The sequence below is a fragment of the Danio rerio genome, chromosome 9, assembly GCF_052040795.2.
Source record: "Danio rerio strain M-AB ecotype USA chromosome 9, GRCz13ab, whole genome shotgun sequence".
In the NCBI taxonomy this organism is placed as follows: domain Eukaryota; kingdom Metazoa; phylum Chordata; class Actinopteri; order Cypriniformes; family Danionidae; genus Danio; species Danio rerio.
Window position 1 is genome coordinate 51,413,872 of NC_141029.1, and position 21,987 is coordinate 51,435,858.

The window sequence follows — 21,987 nt, forward strand, 5'->3', positions numbered from 1 at the left end:
GAGGGTGCCCCCTGCCACCCTTTGAAAAAAACTCATTTCGAACCCTTGTATTCGAGATCTTATCCTTTGGGTCATGAGCCAAAACCAAAGCTCATGACCATAGGTGAGAGAAGGAATGTAGATTGACCGGTAAATCAGGAGCTTTGCCTTTTGGCTCAGCTCCTGCTGCCCCAATCCACCAGTCAATCTCACGTTCCATCCGCCCCTTCCCTCTTTGACTCATTGCATATAAATGGTGGTTCATTCGTGCTTCATTCATTGAACTGAACTGAATCAACATTTAACTGATGTATACTGAGCATATTTAATGAAATCTGCATTTGTTATATTATTTCATAGCAAGAAGCTGCTTTGAAACAATCTGTATTTTATATTAGACTCCGCATATAAATAAAGCTGACTTGTGTGAACTCACTCACAGCATAACAGGCAGATGCTAAAGGGTTAAAGTAAATCTGGAGAGCTGAAAAAAGATCTGTGGCTGATTCTGAACCCGGTGAGTTATTGCTTTTATTCTAGGAGCAGTCAGCCTCTCATTGGTAATAAATTGTGGTGCTCAATATCCGATCCGTGAGGTGTCAGTTATGAAGACTGAACTTGGCACAGAATTTGTTTTCCATCTCTTAAGCGGCCGAGCAGCAGCCTCTCCAGGAACATTGATTGCCCTTTTCCTTCCCCTCATCCTGAGCAGATACAGTATCGTGGCAGTAACTGGTAATAACGGGCAAAAAAACAGTCCTCTTCAGCCTTGAAAACGTCTGTTAATAACGTTGAGGTCAGTCAGTCGGCGTGTGGAGCGAAGTACGAGGATGTATTTGTGAACCCAGTGTTGCAGAGTCAGACTTTTGACTATCAGACTGAAGAATGCTCCATTTGGCAGCTCATTCTGGCCAATAACTAGACAAAAAAAGACCCATAAAGCAAACACCTACGTTTCAGTTGCTTTAGTGGAGGCAAATGCACTGCTGATGCATTTAAAACCTCATCACATCAGCTCATGAATATTGATTAGCTGACACTACTTCCCCTAATCAATATTCATGAACTGGCACTGCTTTTATTGCTTATTGAATTGAAAGACTATTAATTTTTTTTTTTGGTTAATTGAAATTAAATAATACATTTGATTAAAACGTATAACAAAAAAAAATATATTTAAAAAATAGTAAGCTGAAAAATAATATATTACATAATGTTCAATAAAATGAAAGCGGTTCATTTCACTGTGGCAACCCCTGAAAAATCAGGTACTAAGTTGAATTAACACGAATAAACACAAAATAAAAAATAAATAAAAAGCAAAACAAAACAAAAAACAACTAAAAATAAAAGGCTGTTCATTCCACTGTGGCAACCCCTAAAAAAATAGGGGTCTCAGGTAAATTTAAATTTTATTTTGTTTTATTTTAATTTTCATTCAGCTTAGTCCCTCATGTCCCTCATGGTGACCCATAAAAATAAGAAACTAAGCTGAATGAAAATTAAATTAAATTAAATTAAAAATTAAATTTAAAAAATTAATTAATTAAATAAAATTAAATTTAAAAGGGATTCATTCCATTGTGGCAACCTTTAAAAAATGAGGGACCAAGCTAAAATAAAATAAAAAAAAAAAAATAAATAAAAAAAAAAAAAAATTAAATAAGATAAAAAAATTAAATTAAATTAAATAAATAAAATAAAATATAATTAAATTAAATAAAACAAAATTAAATTAAATTAAATTAAATAAAAAATGTGGTTCATTCCATTGTGGCGACCCCTGAAAAATGAGGGACTAAGCTGAAAAAAAAATAAATAAATAAAAAGCTTGTTAATTTCTCTCTGTTGACCCCTAAAAAATGAGGGACTAAACTGAACGAAAATAAAAAATAAAATAAAAGTAAAATAAAATAAAAATTTAAAAAGCTGGAGAAATACAATTAAGAACACAAAAGCTGAATAAAACTGAATGAACGAACAAAAACCATGCAAGCTCAAAAAAATTATCAAATGCAAGTATAACAGAAAAAAATCTATAGAAAAAAAAACTCCTATAGCACATTAAATATAATAAAAAAGAAAAAAACAACAATAAATAAATAACATTACAGTATTCAATCAATATTACAATAACAGTGAACCTTAAGGTTTATAACACTGCAACACATCTAACACAACCAGCACATCCATGAACCACCTTACTGTTGGTTGAAGCTTGAAGCTTAAATGACCCTGTGCTTGTGCGGATCCATTAGTCAATGGTAATAAAACGGCAGCACTGGACTGTAAAGATAGATCTTGTGTTTATTAAATGTGACTGAAGAGGAGGGAGAGTAAAATCGAATGGGTCTCATTGATCTCTTGGCTGATTTTTAAAACAAGACCATGACCTCATCAAGCAAAGGCGATTAAAGCATAGCTTCCAAAGACTGAAAACAACCACAATAGTGATAGACAGTGACTGAATTTGTACATGACCTCCTATTGATGTTAAGTAATGCACACTGTTACATATAGACACTTGTTCTTACAGAATAAAGCTTGAAAGCTTATCCTCAGCTGTTGTATAAGACTGAAGAGCTTTATACTGTGAAAACAACAACCTAGATGTAGATTATCCCTGCTCATTACATGGCTACTTGACACAAAATTAAATAAATTGAAAAATAAAAATGAAATTATACAATAAAACATTGATCTTATCTGTAATCATTTACAAGCTCTTTAATTGAATATAAAATATATAAATAAAATAATAAAATAAAATAAAATAAATTACAATAAAAATAAAATGGTGATTCATTCTACTGTGGTGACCCCTAAAAAATTGAGGGTCTAAGCTGAATGAAAATGTAAAATAAAATAAAATAAAATAAAAATGAAAATGGTGGTTCATTCCATTGTGGCGACCCCTAAAAAAACAAAGGACTAAGCTGAATGAAAAACAAAATAAAATAAAATAAAAATAAAATGGTGATTCATTCCACTGTGGTGACCCCTAAAAAAAATGAGGATCTAAGCTGAATGAAAATGTAAAATAAAATAAAATAAAAATGAAAATGGTGGTTCATTCCATTGTGGAGACCCCAAAAAAATCTGGGACTAAGCTGAATGAAAAATAAAATTAAATTAAAAAATTAAAAACAAAATTAAATTAAATTAAATAAATTAAAATAAAAATACAATATTTTTAATTCCTCTGTGTTGTCGGCCCCTAAAAAATGAGGGACTAAGCTGAATGAAAATTAGCTTAGCTGAATGAAATGAATGACTAAGCTAAATGATAATGATTTTATTTTATTTTAAAGCTTGCCAAAATAAAAGCATCTGAATGCAGCACAGTGTCTTGGTAAGCCCATAAATATGGATAGGAACTAGGGTTGTCGTTATATCATTAATTTATGTCCCGATACTATTGACCTTATTCTGCGATTGGGAAGTTAACTCATTTTTGCGATTGTTTTAGAACTTCCGATTCAGTTGCCTACGGCAGAAATGACTAGAAATAATAAACAGCAAAAAGCGGTCAAACTACTTGCTCTACAAACAAGTGTGTTCATGACTATGCAGACAAAGCAGAAAAATCAATAAGAAAAAAAATCAGTTTGCAACATCAAGCGGCATAACAAGCTGTTTTTAAGATCTAAAAATGAATAATAGTGAATGGGACTGGAAGTCTCCAGCCAAAAAGATTCAAATGGCTGTGCCCACTCATACACAAAAAAATAAGGCCAATACCAGCTGAAGTATTGTGATACCAAGTAGTATAGAGATACTGTAATTCATAACTCAAATCCATGAAATAAAAAAAGTCAGAAATGCTATATTTTATTTGTTATAAAAGGCCTACTTGAATTGAATTAATAATAAAATGTATTTGTACCAACAACAAAAAACACATAAAAATAAAGATACAAACTATACCAAACAAAACTAATTACAAAAATAGCATTTTATCAACAAACTTTAGGCTATATATATATATATATATATATATATATATATATATATATATATATTTATTTTTTATTTTTTATTTTTCCCCAGTGTTATCAGGTAAGAATCCAAAGTAATTAAAAATTTCACTTTGTGAGTTGTTTTTAAAGAGACTGTCACAGTTGATGTAGTGTATTAGAGGTGTGAACCTACACTGATCTCACAGTTCGGTTACGATTATCATGCCATCGATTCAGATCAATTTGTTATCTCTGTGCATCGACGATGCTTTCCATATACAGTTTTATATTTTCTTCACAGCAAAACAATTCTTGTATTAAATGTATAAATATTTTTATATTTACATATTATTTGTAATGCAACTTAGTCCTATAATACAGTTAGATATGTAAACTGTACCTTTAAAAACTCAAGTACATGCACAGAACAATATAAGCACTTCTAGTGAATAAACAAATATCCAGCTTTCTGAGCCTTGTCGAGCGAGTTCTTTCCTACACCCCTATGATTGTTCACATGCTCAACGGAAAGGGCTGCGATTGGCTCTAATGCTATGCTGTTTATCAACATCACTCATTGGTGGACAGCACACCAGTGGCGATCACAGCTGCTCCGTGACAGGAGCGGAGGAGAAAATTTCAGTCAGAAAATTTCATGCTTGTCTGTCTCCAGAAGTATTGTGTAACAGCCAAAAGGAGAGGAAAAGTCACGCCAGCAGGTTAAAGGTCCACAGCGAGAGAGAGAAATGCTGTTTACTTTCAGTTTCTTCCTAACAGTGAAATAGGGGCTTCTGCTGTGTCAGTGAAAGACTGTCCAGCAAACACACAAGCAGTGAAATTGTGCACTGTTGCTGCGTTTTTAAGTAGTTGGAGCGTTGTAAATACTCACGCTCCCTTCCCTCGCCATAGTAAGCTATCCCGACATAGCACACATGAGATATATGACAAAAGTACATAACCGGTTATGATTATTACAGAATCGTTACTGAATTGTCCGGGTTGCCATGAGCACCAGAGTGCACGTGTCGACGCACTAAGCACTACACCGCTAAGCACTAAACAATCATTTGGTTGGGAGCTTGATTCAAAGCCTCAATTGGAAAAGGCGCTGTCGCGTCGTCTATACATTTTACAGTCAATGGTCAGTGCATTATCCCTAACATACCAAACCCTGGAATGTTGTGATCAGCCAATCAGAATCAAGTATTCCAGAAAACTGTGCAACAAACAAAAATGATATACACTGTAAAAAATAAATCCGTAAAATTTACTGTAAAAAAACGACAGCTGTGGTCGCCAGTACTTTACCGTTAAAAACATGGTACAAACTGTAAAAGTAATTTTTCATTTTTACGGAAAATACCATATTTTATTAATTTATAGAGGTAATATGTCTGTATTTTGAATGATCAACATCTACACATCTTTTGTTACACAGTTAGACATGTTAGCACACCCACATGCAGGTGGTGATGAGGAAGTTACATAATGAGCCAAAGCTCATCACAATCAACTTCTCCCACAAGCAGAAAAGAGTATCAGCATGTAGAAGGTGCTCAGTGTCATTCACACAGCTACTAAACACCAGTATGGTAACACGCATAAAATTAAAGTCATGAAATAAACATTGTTTATCAACATTAGATGTAACAAATATTTTATGTACATAATTGATGGGGAAACAACTAAAAAGATCCATATTAATGTCAAACAAATGCATAAAAAGTTATGTGCCATGCAGGGAATTCTGGGAAAGTCAATTTACGGTTATTCACTGTATATATTAAGGAAATATCGTTAACCAGGTTACGGATTTATACTATGCATTTTTACAGTTTTTTTACCGTTGAAATCACGGCCATTTTTTATAGTGTAGTTCATTCATTCTGTTTCTTGTTGGCTTAGTCCCTTTATTAATCTGGGGTCGCCACAGCGGAATGAACAGCCTGATCTCGCGAGAAAACGAGAAAAATTTTACGTTTTGCCAGTTTAGTGGCTAATTCGTACGAATTCGTACGAGTTCAGTCGTACGAAATGGTACGATTTTAAAAAGGAGGCGTGGCACCTGACCCCACCCCTAACCCCAACCGTCACTGGGGGATAAGCAAATCGTATTCGTAAGTTACGAATTGCCGTGAGATTGTGTTGGAATGAACTACCAACTTATCCAGCACATTTTTACGTAGCGGATGCCCTTCCAGCTACAACCCTTAGAACCAACGACCTTCTTGCTGTGAGGTGACAGCACTACCTACTGCGCCACTGCGTTGCCAAAAATGATATAGTACTAAACACAATTAAACATGTCTCAAGGTTTCATTCGAACTATTCCATCACAGAGTGCACACAAAAAGGAAAGCTGTTATTATTTACTCTACGAAGAATAGCTTCGATTTTTCTAATATACGACAACATCTCGTGTTCTACAGAACAAAAGAAGCCATGGCAGTTTTAATTTCAGCTTGAACAACCTCCCCATTGTAGAGGTTTTCTTAACATGGTTTGTTACAACTCCCTGCATTTTTTAACCGGATGTCGCTCAGCAATCTCATCTGACAGCCTTCTTATAATGCTCTGCAGAAACCCATTCCCCACTGCACTCACGCTGACCGAATGTCAGACTCTATTTCAAATATCTCAGCTCGATCTACACTGCATTACAGACACGTTAAATGCACTACACCCTGCACACTCCACAAAGAGACCCAAGCCTGTGAGCTGCCCTGTTCACCAATTTCACTCTTTTCTATTCGCTTCTGCATATATTAGGAAGCACGCTTTGACTATGTGTTTAAAAAGCACTCTTTTTACAGAGGTTCTGGATTAAAGATTATAATATTGTGAATAATGTTCAGCTTCTTGTAACGAATAATCAGTTCACTTCAAAGTGCCTCAATGTACTGTATCATCAGAGTCAAGAGACCAATCTTGTCAAGTTCCCCTCAGAAGACAATCAGAACAGAGAACCTATCCTGTGAGAAATGAGATGCTGTATTCTTCCTGATGGTCGCATAACCTTTAGATATTTTAACAGAAAATCATTTAAACATTACCGCATTCATACAAACATTTATTGTTTTTTATCTTTTCAATATAAAAGTAAAAATAAATTTTACCTACATCCTAAATCAGGGGTAGCCGACCCTGTTCCTTGAGAGCCACATTCCTGCAGATTTCAGTTGCAACCCATATCAAACACACCTGCCTGTAATTATCACGTGGTGTTCAGGTCCTAATTAATTGGTTCAGGTGTGTTTGATATGGCTTGCAACTGAAAAATATATTATCTTGTGATAACGGGATTTTGGTGTGACATTTTCCTCACGCGCGCATATATATATATATCTGTTTTTTTTTTTCTTTTGCTTGTTAGTTTGATTAGTGTTGATTTCAAATGCAATAAATCAGTTTATATAACACTTGTAGTAACGGTGCTCATAATTGGTGGGTGCGACTAAACTTTGGCTGATGCGCCTAAATTTTTAAAGTTAGGACCACCGGTGCTACCAAGCAAAAAGGTTAATTTCGAGCCTGTATAAATAAAATAAATAAAAAAATAAATAAAAAAATAAATAAATATATGAATAAATATATAAATAAATAAATAAATATATAAATATATATATATAAATATATATATATATATAAATATATATATATATATATAAATATATATATATATATAAATATATATATATATATATATATATATATATATATATATATATATATATATATAAATATATATATATATAAATATATATATATATATATATATATATATATATATATATATATATATATATATATATATATATATATATAAATATATATATATAGTTTGTAGTACACTTTAATTCTAAGAAGTGTTACATTTTAACATTGGTAAGGAGTTCATATTATACCCAAATGTAAAGGACTTTCTGTAGGATTACAATTTTAACTTTAACTTCAGAAAGTGTTAAAATTTAACCAAAAAAATAAAAAAAAAAAAAAGAGTTAAAATTCTACTCCAAAAGCAGAGTGATTTTAACTCTGCCGAGGAGTAAATTTGATGCATGTACACTCAGATTGAGTTGATTTGAACTCCCAGGTAGTTTATTCTAAAGACCAGAACTTGCTGTGTTTCATTCACAAAAGTCTCCATTTAGTCTCATTGCTGTAAACATTAGAATAGGATTTTGTGCACAAACTCACTCAGCAGCATCTGTTAATGCGAGTAATCGATTATTTGGGTGGCTGGTTTGTATAAACAAAACAAGAACATTATTTTTGCACTCTGCAAATGCCACTAAACTGCACCAATAATTCAAATGAGAAGCTACAACATATTTCACTTATAAAGCCATGAAATTGGCACCGGAAAAACTTGATATCCAAAGCTGTTCATCCAGCTCTTGTGCAGTTTAGACAAGACAACGAAAGAGCTTTTCACACTGCCCTGGGTTATTGTCATTCGAAAGCCTGCTTTTAACCCTGCATGCAGGAACGTTTCGCACATATTATTTAAAAGCAGGGTTATGAAACATTGCTCTGGAGGAGGATTATCACTTGTGCTCTGTTTAACCCTGCAATGCCATGTCAAAGAAATCCATGTTACAGCTCGATGCTAAGCAACTGACAGCCAATCACATGCTTTGGACAGTCAAGACAATTTGTATGTGTTGTATGAACAACAAAAAAAAAAAAGATCCAGTGGTTATAGTTTAAACTGGAGTGTTTTATTCTTACCTTTACAGTCCTTGCTGGAGAATATGAAGATGCATGCTAATAGCTTTATATAAACAGGCTGCATGCTGTGCAGGGATCTGCAATATTTATCATCCATGATAATGTCATAACTGTTGTTTTAATAATATGCAAACTGACATTATCAAATATGTCACTCGTTTAGCAAAAGATAATAACACGTCTTGAGAGTCCAAAAGCATTTATTGTGTGATGAAGCCTAATATAATGCATCTATATTGCCCCTTTCACACAGTGATACCAGTAATTATCTGGAAAATTAAAGGAACGACTTTACCGTTAAATTAAAAAAAAGTGCTGTTCACACAGGTAAGGATGTTCTGAAATTTTTCAGGAAAAGACCGTTCACACATCCATTTTAAAATACCAGTAAATTCTGACATCATGAACCAGAAATTAGCTCTGAATGACTGCGCTTGTAATTGTAAACATATAAGGGGGCTTTTGTTGATGATTTCACTTTTATTTAAAGCTTTAGTATTCATGCAGCTGCTTTTATCCCAAAGACATCCAAAGGCAGACGCACAAACCGCAGGTAAATGGTCACACGTTTGACAACAATTCAAATTCTATCGATGGATAAGTGAACTAGAGCTGCATGATTACTCCAAAAAAAGATTGTGATCTCGATTCAACCCCCTAAACCACGGGTGTCCAAACTCGATTCTGGAGGGCCAACGTCCTACATAGTTTAGCTCCAACTTCCTTCAACACACCTCCCTGGAAGTTTCTAGAAAACCTAGAAAGAGCTTGATTAGCTTGTTCGGTTGTGTTCAATTGGGGTTGGAACTAAAATATGCAGGACACTGGCCCTCCAGGACCGAGTTTGGACACGCCTGCCCTAGACGATCCTAAATCACACCTGACGTGAGCTGACCATGAGCTGTTATCATAGAGGGAGCAGGTTCGCACCTGTGAATGATGTCTACTTGAGTTAACAGAATCTGCATAGGCCTGAATAACAGGTAAAAAGGTTGGAAATAACATTCAGTTTGAGGCACAGAGTGATTGTTTGGGAGCCGCGCAGGAAGTATGAACCCCGCTTAGCAGTGAAAATGAAACCGAAAGCGCACATTTAATAATCATATCACGTTTTAAAGTTATGATTGCGACAAGAAACATGTTTTTCATTCATAGCGAACACAGAATGTTGTGCATGAGAATACATGTTTAACAGTGTCAGTATAACTCTAGCCTGTCAAATGGTGAATATAATGCAATAGAGAATATGATAATGATAAATGTTTAATATTACCTGTAGAAAAAAAATGGTCTAATAATATTGTCAATGACAAAATTTAGCATTTTAACCAACAGTAGTTGGCGCCAGCGGTGTAGTGCTTAGTGCATCGACACGTGCACTCTGGTGCTCATGGCAACCTGAGTTCGATTCCCGCCTCGCGGTCCTATGCTGATCCTTCCCCTCTCTCTGCTCCCCATGCTTTCCTGTCAAAAATCTCAACTGTCCCATCCATTAAAGGTGAAAACCCTGAAAAAATTATTATAAAATAATAATTATAAATAAATAAAAAAGTAGACCTACACAATATTATTTGTTGTTTTACCATATGTTTGAGAAATAACGATAATAATAGCCTACTCATATTAACCTTTATTTTACATCTACAGACTCGTGAGAAAATTGTGATCTTTAATTTTAAGCAAAAAAATATTAATAATTATCGTGATTCATATTTTAGCCAGACTCCTGCATCGAAGTTGTTCATCTATTGTGAACAGCTTCGATGAAAACATATGGAGGACCACTTTCACATGTCAAGATGAGTGTGTGTGCTGGCGCTCACCGGCTGCTTCACGTGCACATGTGTCCAGCAATTGAAGCAGAGCTTGAATGTAAACAAACAGCGGCTTATTATAAGCACTTTCTCTAGAATTTTTTTTTACACAGTTGGCATTAAGAAACATAGAAACCTTATCAGACTAACAACCAAGAACTAAATGGGTTTAGAAAAATATTCAAAGGCTTTTATTATAACAGCGTGGATGTGAATGCATATGAATGTTCTGATTGGCTGGAGTAGACGTGTCACATCAGCACTAAGCGTGAACACAATCTTTTCGGCAATTTTACTTCTGTGTTCACAAAGAGCAGCATTACGCCAAATTACCGGTAATGTTACAACTAATCATTCCAGAAAAAAAATTACCGGTATTTTCAAAAAGGGTCTGTTCACACAAACAAACCTTTATGGAAATTTTCTGGTAATTTTCCGGAAAGGTTATATATCTGGAAGAGGCTTATAATTCAAGCTAGAGAAGCTAAAATATACCTGCATTTTGTATAATTATATGACATGATATATTACAGTAAGATTGTGAGAGCAAGAGTGCTGCTTTACTGAAAATCAGGACATGAGCATGTTCACTAAAGTGATATTGATTTTATACAAACAAAAATGAATGCTGACTTTTGTTTTAGATATACAAGATTAACACTGCTACTTTTTTTCTGAATAAATGTATTTTTGAACATATTTAAGTTAATGATCCATTTATAAAGACAGCAGTTGTGTTGTCAATGACACATTATACACTGAGGCGTTCTACTTTATGTTGTTATGCACTACACATCTAATGTATGCACTACTACACTACAGTATGTAAGGTTATATTGTCATTCATGTGGAGCGTGAAAGCTCTATTCTCTCTACTACATAAATAAATCTACATCAGTTAAGTGCTCAAACTGCACCAACATTTAAAAGGTTGAGTTTGTGGTTAAAAAAAAGTCCCTTTTTCACTGCATGGTAAGACATGATTCGATTTGGTGGGGCTTTTCCAATGCACTGATGAAATACTCAAAGATGATTCCTTGGATTCACTTTTTTTTAAGTGGTTGTAAACAATTTATTTGGGCTGAATTTAAACAAACAAATTAGTTTAAACATTATTAATTTTTTTCTTTTGTTTGTTTGAATTCAACACAAGTAAATTGTTTGCATCAGTTTTGCAGACATTTTTTTCAGTGTGTTCCATGCATTGTACCTTAACATTACCAAAGTGTGATGTACGTCCTACATAGTTTAGCTCCAACTTCCTTCAACACACCTCCCTGGAAGTTTCTAGTATACCTAGAAAGAGCTTGGTTAGCTTGCTCGGTTGTGTTCAATTGGGGTTGGAACTAAAATATGCAGGACACTGGCCCTCCATGACCGAGTTTGGACACCCCTGCCCTAGACGATCCTAAATCACACCTGACGTGAGCTGACCATGAGCTGTTATCATAGAGGGAGCAGGTTCGCACCTGTGAATGATGTCTACTTGAGTTAACAGAATCTGCATAGGCCTGAATAACAGGTAAAAAGGTTGGAAATAACATTCAGTTTGAGGCACAGAGTGATTGTTTGGGAGCCGCGCAGGAAGTATGAACCCCGCTCAGCAGTGAAAATGAAACCGAAAGCGCACATTTAATAATCATATCAAGTTTTAAAGTTATGATTGTGACAAGAAACATGTTTTTCATTCATAGCGAACACAGAATGTTGTGCATGAGAATACATGTTTAACAGTGTCAGTATAACTACTCTAGCCTGTCAAATGGTGAATATAATGCAAGAGAGAATATGATAATGATAAATGTTTAATATTACCTGTAGAAAAAAAAAAGGTCTAATAATATTGTCAATGACAAAATTTTGCATTTTAACCAACAGTAGTTGGCGCCAGCGGTGTAGTGCTTAGTGCGTCGACACGTGCACATTACCAAAGTGTGATGTACAGTTCTCTCACATTCTGAGAGAATCAGCATCACTCATGTGACTGGTTGGTTGGTTGGTTCATGCCAGTAATGTTTTTTAGTTTTTTTTATACCATGTCAAGAAAAAGACACCTAAAAATCGCAGCATTGTTGTAAGTACTGTTGAATGGTCTAAATGTTCCTCTTGTTGGTAGCGAGGAGCAGTTCTAGCTGGGAAATAAGCAAAATTTCATAAACTAATTTTGAGAGGAGCTCATGATATGATTGAGCACCGCTGGCCACTCACCTGTAATCAGTAATAATCCAATCAGAGTGATCCTAGCTTACTATAAATGGATAATTTTCTCCTTACTGCTCTATCTTCGTTTTGGAAGAATCCCCCCCTTCCACCCCATCTCATCCTTTTCCTCACTTTTCTAAAGGGGGAGCTATCAAGACCTCCCTGATCTCGGATACCCTGATATGCTTATTGACCGGATGGGAGCCCTGGGCTCAAATATCTCAGAGTTCAGGGCTATCCCTCAAGACGGCATGCCAAACCTTCTATAAATGCTAAGCATATCTAATAGAGCTGCACAATTAATCGTAAAAAGATTGCAATCTCGATTCGACCCCCTAGACCTGTGGTTCTCAAAGTGGGGGTCGCGGGGCAATGAAAGGGGGGGGGGGGGGTCGCCTGGTGATTTCCAAAAATCTATTTATTTTTATTAAACCATAAGAATTAACATATTTCATCCATAACTATACTGAAAATAAAAATAGTCGTTTATAGTTACTATATACTATATAGTTACCGTAGTAGCTTATAGTTACTAGTTCTATTGGATTGCGACCCCTGGGGTAATTACATTATATTAAAGGCAGCAATAGCGTCAGATGCATTTTGATTTTATAACATCAGGTTATACTTTCTGACACATTTAAAGCCCTGACACACGTAAAAAAATTTAATTGGTGTGTCTGTGTCATTGCATGCAAGGTTTCTGTATTTATAACCACCTCAGAGGATATTGGGGGTCGCGACTCACTGGCATTGTTATTTTGGGAGTCGCGGGCTGAAAAGTTTGGGAACCCCTGCCCTAGACGATCTTAATCCAGCATTTCAACGATTCAGTCAATCATTTTCAAGTTCAGGAGAGAAATAAAGGCGGCTGCACAAGTCTTTTCATCGTTTCACATACGTCGCTCAGTCACATGGACAGCACCAAATGATGTTGAATGAGTCACATACTGTGTTTTTAAGGTATAATTCATCTAAAAATGTTTTTGGTCCCAAAATTTTATCTATGCTACCTTAAAATATATTTGGGAGCATTTCTGCGAGTGCTTAAAATTGTTGTGTGCGACCAGTTTTTACTGCAAAATGTTCACCACATGCGCGGATTCAGGAGACATTCACGCAGAATGCATCTCTAAGCTGTTTGTCTGCACTTAGAACATGAAACACAGCACTCAGAAATGGTTTAAAACAGTTGTCATGTCAACTTGCTGCAGTAAACAAATCCACGTCCGTAATGCTTGCCCCACCTTCGCACTCTTCTTATTGGCCAACCACTGCTCTAGCACTGAACGCGAATGATTGGTTAATATCAACTGTCAATCACTCAGTCAGTGCCTTCTGGCTTCAGATGACAGAGCTACTACCGCGAAAAATTGTAAAGCGCTTAAGATGAGAATGACAGATTTTGTTATAGAAACCATGGCATCTAAAGCTACAAATAATGACACAGCTTACTAGTGATCATGTGCTGAATGTTAATCCACCATCTACACTTTTCCAAGAGTAGAAGACTTCCATTGGCTTCAAGTCCGCTATGAAAAGTCTGTGGGATGGAGTTTTCAGGTAACTGTTTGCCACATCTAGCACGAGAGCTTCTGTTTAATCCTTCATATAATCGCCAGATGCTGTCCGCCGTGCAAGGGGCAGCTATATGTCAAATGTAACACCACGTACCGGTATTGCTATTAACATGTATGCATATAATAAGGTACAGTTCATGTCGAAAGCATCAGTGCAATATCAGACAGCACCCGTGAGAACAGCACAGCTATAACGTTAACAGATTCATTCAAGCAGTGCGTGCAGGGCCAGTGAGCACTCCGTGTATGTTTTGGTCACTCAGTTATGTTATAAAATTCTATTTTCTTGTGATGACGGGATTTCGTTGAGACATTTTCCTCATGCTTGCATATATACATATATAAAAAAAATGTTTTGCTTGTTAGTTTGATTAGTGTTGATTTTAAATACAATAAATATGTTTGTATAAAACTTGTAGTAACGGTGCTTATAATTGGTGGGTGCGACTACATTTTGGTTGATGCGCCTACATTTTTAAAAATTAGGAGCACCGGTGCTACCAAGCAAAAAGGTTAATTTCGAGCCCTGACAAACATTTGATATGTTTTTTCTTTTATAGCGAATCCACAGTTTTGCATGAAAATAAATGTTTACAATATCAGTATAACTACTCTAGCCTATATATAATTGAATATAATCTGATAAAGGCAAACGTCTGATTTTACCAGTGAATAAAATGGTCTAATATGACAGATTGCATATATCTCAAACATAATAATTCAACATCAGAATTAATATAAGTAGAATAAAATTATTTATAGAAACCAGTTGACCTACACAATATAAATATTGATGTTTTGCCATATGTTTGTTTTCACCATACCTTTATTTTACATCTTAAGAATCGTGAGAAAATCGTGATCTTTATTTTAAGCAAAAAAAATTGCGATTCTCATTTTAGCCAGAATCGTGCAGCTCTAATATGTAAGTGTGAACTCTTGAAAATGTTTTTCAGTAAGTCTCAGCAGTAGAGGTGACACGACTATAGTGATAATTCCCACTCCCTTTAAGCATTACTAAACTGCAGAGGAAAACTCCAAACAAAAAGTGGAAAAACAGCTTAATTGCATTAGTGTTAAGTTAACTTTTTTCTTTTTAGGTTTTAAAATGTACTATTTTAAGTAGTTTTAAGTAAAAATAAAGTCCGATCAAGTTAAGCAAAGTAACTAATTTAAGTATGAACAGCTCTTTAGAACGAAGTACAAAAGTTTAGGACTACACTGAAATTCTGTGATTTCTTATCCATTTAAACTTCCAAATAAACCAATTACATATGCAAAAAAAGCCACAGTCATTTCACTACGCCTTTGCACAATCAAATCTTATGTGTTCCACACAATCCCAAGATCATGACGGAGAACATGACCATCAGCTTTTGCTCCATAACTAATCCTAACCCTGTTATTCTAAGCATTTTCACTAGTGGTCTCAGACTACACCATCATACTTTGCAAAATCCCATCTTCGCTGCTCAGAATCAGACAACCGCCTCACTGGGGAACATGAGATTAGAGATATCACAGCCAGTTTTTATCCGATAACATCAAATCAGAATCGCAACCTGGAGATTATCACAGCCGCACCAGCAGGCAAAAGACGGTGTGATAAATCGCTTTTATTTTTCCTCCATACAAAAAAAATCCTAACTGGATTAGGACAACTGTGTCTCTTTTGTCCTTTATCTCTCATCTCCGCCTGCCTCTTGTCATCGTTTCATTTTCTGTATTTTTAGCTGAGGCACATCTGTCATCCATCGCAGGCTAACAAAGTGACACCGTTCCCCCGTGAGAAATTGCGGGACAAAAGGAGAGAAAGCTTTTTCCGCTGCACCCACCTGCAAGATCACCCATGCGTTTGATCAGCGCGACTGGTGACGTTGACCCGCTCCCGTGGATAAATAAATTCCTCTGGCGGCACACGGAGATCTGCACACTCCACACATTTAACAGCACGCCTACACCGGCGAGCCCTCAAAGAAGCTTCCGTTCAGAAGGTCTGCGTTCTGGGGAGAGAAGAATCCGGCGGTATTCTCCACGTGGGATGCTGATGTGGCCAGATGCTGTCAGTTCCTGTAGCAGCAGGAAATAAAGCGGCGGAGAGCGATCGCACTCAGACTGAACTGTTAGCAGCGGGAGGAAAAACAACTAGACGGAGGCAATCTGATGGAACAAATCTGAACAGAATTTAAGCAAGATCTCCGAGGGACGGTAAGCTACATTAGTCTGGGAATACTCAGACAGATGGCAACAAAATTCGCTATCTGGAAACTCGCTTTCAAAAAGCAGCTGCTCTCAAAGTGAATACTTCTCCCTAAAACTAAAAAGAAAGAAACAAGAATGTATGTTAAATTACATATAGAAATAAAGACCATAAAAATAAACATTAAAAATAAACAGATTAGCATTACATTGTCATTATTGCAATACTGTACATTGTAATACCACGATTTTTATTCAACTCCGATAGATGGAGGCAATCTGATGGATCAAATCTGAAAAGAATTTAAGCAAGATCTCTGAGGGACGATAAGCTACATTAGTCTGGGAATATACAGATCAGTGTTGCCAGATTGGAAATGTCAAAGTATCATACCAGAACCTCAAAATTATCGTATTTGGAGAAAAATTATCGTACACGAGTCAAACTGATAGTATACAGCTATTATCTAGACACATAGCGTTTTGACACAACATGCAAATGACCACAATACGTTAAAAAAAAAACTAGGTACCTTAGTGGGAAGGTTCAAACTCCACCTCTGAGTTGCTGTCATTGAATGTTGCATGTTGCCAGATGTTGAGGGATTTATTTTTCCGTACAAATTGGATGCCGTAATGGACTGCAAAATAGTGCTGGTTGGCTTAAAACCAGTGTACACTCTGAGGTGTGCATGCTTTGTTTAGATGAGACTAACTTTGGAAAAAAACACGTTCACAAGACGCATTTGAATAGGGAAAAAAGAGAACATCAAGGGAAAACTCCCATCCTTCTCACCTTCCTTTACAGCACGAATTGTTTTAACATTATTGCTTAAAAGATCGACCTCAAACTGAAAACTACTGACCAAACCATGGGCACGCGCAGCAAGAGCGTTAACTCGTGAGAGAGAGCCATTCTCCACGTTGATTGGCTGAGAAGAGGCAACGTAAGATGAGATAGAAAACGTGCCTAACTCCACCTACTCCTCACAGACAGTAAAGAAAAGATGCAGCTAGATCAATAAGAAGCCCGAAGATTACAATGAAGTTGCTTTTTAAGCCATAAAATTCAGAAATTATCGTACATTATAGGATTTTTTTCATTATTGATCGTACATCGTACAAATACGATAATTATCGTAAGTCTGGCAACACTGATACAGATGGCAACAAAAGAAACAAGAATGGAGGTTAAATTACATTTAGGAAAAACAAAGACGATAAAAATAATTCTGTGATATCTTCTACATGACAAGCATTTATGTCCATTCTTGACATTTATTTGCATAGGATTATCATTAAACTTTCATTATAATACCAACACAATCTCATGGCAATTCGTAACTTTTTGATTTAGTGGCTAATTCCTATAAATTCGTATGATCTAATTCGTACAATTTAGTATGATTTGCTCATCCCCCAATGATATTGGGTTTAGGGGTGGAGGAGCCTCCTTTTTAAAAATCGTACAATTTCGTACGACTGAACTCATTTGAATTTGTACGAATTAGCCACTAAACTGGCAAAACGTAAAATACTTACGTTTTCTCGTGAGATCAGGCTGGTAATAGGTAGTAGGCTAAATTATATATAGAAAAAAAAAAGGAAAGACAATAATGATATTTTTCTTATTTTTTATATGATATCACCTACATGACAACTAAGCATTTTGTTTATTTCTGCTTTTGCATTTTTGGGGAATACTGTTGTAAAGGATTATCATTAAATTTTCATTATTGAAATAATGTAGACCAGGGGTGCTCAACCCTGTTCCTGGAGATCTACCTTCCTGCAGATTTCAGTTGCTACCCATATCAAACACACCTGCCTATAATTATCAAGTGGTGTTCAGGTCCTTATTAATTGGTTCAGGTGTGTTTAATCAGGGTAGCAACTGAAATCTGCAGGAAGGTAGATCTCCAGGAACAGGATTGAGCATGCCTGCTGTAGACTGTAATACAATGGTTTTGATTCAAACCAACTAGAAGGAGGTTATCTGATCGATCAAATCTGAACAGAATTCAAGCAAGATTTCTGAACGATGGTAAGCTACATTAATCTGACGAGAAAAAAAAATGAAAACTGCAAAACCGGCTGCTTTCAAAGTAAAACCACAAAAAAATTGACTGTAGATCATATTTCATTTTTAAAGTAAAAGACAGAAAGTAGTATGCAGGCTAAAAATAAGACAAAGTTGTTGCTTTTTTTCTGTAACATTGCGAACTAAGCATTTTGTTAATTCCTGCTTTTGCAATTTTTGCAAAAATTTTCAAAGGATTCATTAAAATTTCATTTTTATAATATTGTAGACTATGATATCTGATTTTGTATTGTGAACAAGTAAATAGAGGCAATCAAAACGTGAATAGAATTTAAGAATTTACCATGCCAGTAAGCAACATTAGTCTGGGAATACTCAGCGAGAGGGCAACGAAACTGGATTTGTTTCTGAAATGTGCTTCCATCAGCTTTCTAGGTGAATCACACAAAATATGACCAGATATTATTTCACCTTAAAACCATAATAAACAAGAAATCAACATGACGAATAAGTCATTTTGTGCTTATTATCATTAGATTTTTATAATTGTAATACTGTAGACTGTAATAAGATGATTTAAAAATATTACAAAATGGGAAGCTACATTAGTCTGGGAATGCTCAGACAGATGGTAACAAAACTGGATTCAATTTCTGAAACTCACTTTCTAAAACCAGCTGATTTCAAGTGAATCATACGCAAAAGCTATTTCACCTTGAAACAAGAAGCAAACAAGAAATCTACATGAAAACCAAGCATTTATGTGCATTTTTGTAAATCTTTTCAAAGATTGATAAAATTTTTATTAATGTAATACTGTAGACTGTAATACAATGAATTGTATTAAAAACAACTAGATGGAGGCAATCTGATGGATCAAATCTGAACACAATTTAAGCAAGATCTAAGAGGGAAGGAAAGCTAAATTAGTCTGGGAAAACTCAGACAGTTGGCAACAAAACTGGATTCAATTTCTGAAACTCGCTTTCTAAAACCGGCTGCTTTCAAAGTGAATAGAGGCAATCTACTGTAATTAAACAAATCTGAACAAAATTTAGGAGAAAAAGAAAAAGACAGCGAAGGTAATTTTTTCTGTGGCATTACTTACATAATAACTAAGCAATTCTGCTCCATCCCAGTAAGCTAGTCTAGGTATCTGAAATGTGCTTTAAGAAATTCACTTTGAAACCACCTGCTTTCAAAGTGAATCACACAACATATAACAACTAGATACCAGGTTTCAACGCTTAGGATTTTTTTGACTGGCCTGGTCGGGCCAGTGGTTCAGATTTTTACTTGCCCTGCCAAAATTTTCACTGGTCCCACCAAAAAACAAAACAAAAAAAAAGTTAATGGCTATTTCTAAGCCACATATTTCAAATACTGCATCAAAAACAACGTCTGTGAATTTACAATTTATTGTGTTTAATGTATTTTAATATATTAATAAACTCGAAGAGTTATGAAAACAAAAAGAGCAGTATGGAAAACGTGCAGGTATTTTATTGCAGTTCACAATTATTTAACAAAAGGTGGCTGCTTTGCCAAACTGACGACAAACTGTGCAAAACCCCGCTTCATTCTTTTCGACGTGTTGTATCCACATAAACGTCTGCTTCCAAGTTATTAGCCTCATAATTTGATGTTGCTACAATGTTGCCGTGCCTTCGCTGTACTGGTTATCAAGTTACAAACAAAAATAACATGCTCACAACATCCAATCAGATAAGAGCAACTAAAAAGCAATATAATGTTTACGACATCACAGAGAAGGTAGCATTTAAGGCTTACAAGAACAAACTGTTTCTCGATTCTAAGACTGTATTTGCACGCAATTACTGTCCGAGCGTCTCTCACACTGGCCTCGGGCCATCAGGCAGTCCTTTTTGTTGAGCCCTGGATACTACTTCACCTTAAAACTAAAAGAAACAAGAAATCAATGTGAATTAATGAAATCAATTTGCGCTTATTATAATTAGATTATCATGATTGTAATACTGTAGACTGTAAACCAATACTTAATTCGTAAGAGACTGTAAGCTACATTAGTCTGGGAATATTCAGACAGATTGCAACAATACTGGATTCACTTTCTGAAGCTGCCTTTAAAGTGAATCACACACAAACATGACTGAATCATTTGATCTTAAAACCAAAAGTAATAAAGTAGGCTGCTTTCATTTTTTGGGAAATATTTTCCTAAGTTTATCATTACATTTTTATTTTTGTTTAAAAAAAAAAAAAAAATGTGGTGGGGTTTTTGCAATACAATGACTTTTATTCAAACCAGTTCAATGGAGGCAATCTAATGAAACAAATCTGAACAGAATTTAAGCAAGATCTCCAAGGAACTGTAAGCTACATTAGTCTAGGAATACTCAGACAGATGGCAACAAAACTGGATTCATTTTCTGAAATGTGCTTGCTGAAATTCTAAAACCTGCTATCAATGTGAATCACACAAAAACATGACTAGATCATATTTCTCCCTGAATATAAATGAAAGAAACAGGAAATCTACAAGGAGAAACGGCATTTTTGACATATTTTTATTAAAAACAACAGAGGCAATCTGATGGATGAAATCTGAACAGAATTTAAACAATCTCTGAGGGACGGTAAGCTACATTAGTCTGGGAATATTCAGACAGATGGCAACAAAACTCAATTCGCTTTCTGAAATGCTTTTCTGAAACGCCAGCTGCTTTCAACGTGAATCACACAAAAACACAATAGTATCTGGATGAAGACTTTGATTTGCAAGTCGAAACTGCATATCCCAGATATACAATGTCAGACACAATGGACTCAATGGATTTAGTGATGTCACTGTGAGGGATGGGGTTAGGGGCAGACTTAGGTGTGCACATTAAAAAGCATTGCATGCAGCTCAGCTTGCAAGTGCAGTCTGCATCCAGACCCCTCACCAAAAATAAATAAATAACTAGATCATATTTCACCCTAAATCTAAAAGAAATAAACCGTAAATCGAAAACAACTAGATGGAGGCAATCTGATAGATCAAATCTGAACAAGGTAGCAAGATCTGTGAATGGCGGAAAGCTACATTAGTCAGGGAATACTCAGACAGATGGCAACAAAACTGGATTTGCTTTCTGAAATGTGCTTTTAGAAATTCACTTTTTGAAGCCACCTGCAAAACATGACTAGATACATAATATTTCACCTTAAACTAAAAGAAACAGAAAAAAAAAAAATCGACACTGTAAGTCACTTTTTGCTAAATTTTTTCAAGAGATTATCATTACTGAATTACTGTATACTATAATACAATGATTTTCAATTCATAAAGGATGAAAAGCTACATTAGTCAAGGACTACTCGGACAGATGGCAACAAAACTGGATTTGCTTTCTGAAATGTACTTCGAGTCAAAGTTGAAATGAGTGATGTTGAAAAGTGGGAGGAAAAGATTTTTGGTTGTAGGAAAGAATCTTTTCATCTGACATGATTTGAGATGC

At 35.3% G+C, this 21,987-nt stretch overlaps 1 protein-coding gene and 1 long non-coding RNA gene across 13 annotated transcripts in view; one reads left to right on the plus strand and one right to left on the minus strand.

The window, feature by feature from the left end:
- b3galt1b (beta-1,3-galactosyltransferase 1b) overlaps nt 1-21,987 on the minus strand; it is a 370,673-nt gene that overhangs the window by 333,989 nt on the left and 14,697 nt on the right. The window lies entirely within an intron of this gene.
- LOC147842447 (uncharacterized) lies at nt 11,090-19,340 on the plus strand. Its single transcript, XR_015500125.1, has 3 exons — nt 11,090-11,719; nt 11,886-12,148; nt 14,790-19,340. It is a non-coding gene; the product is annotated as an uncharacterized LOC147842447 (long non-coding RNA).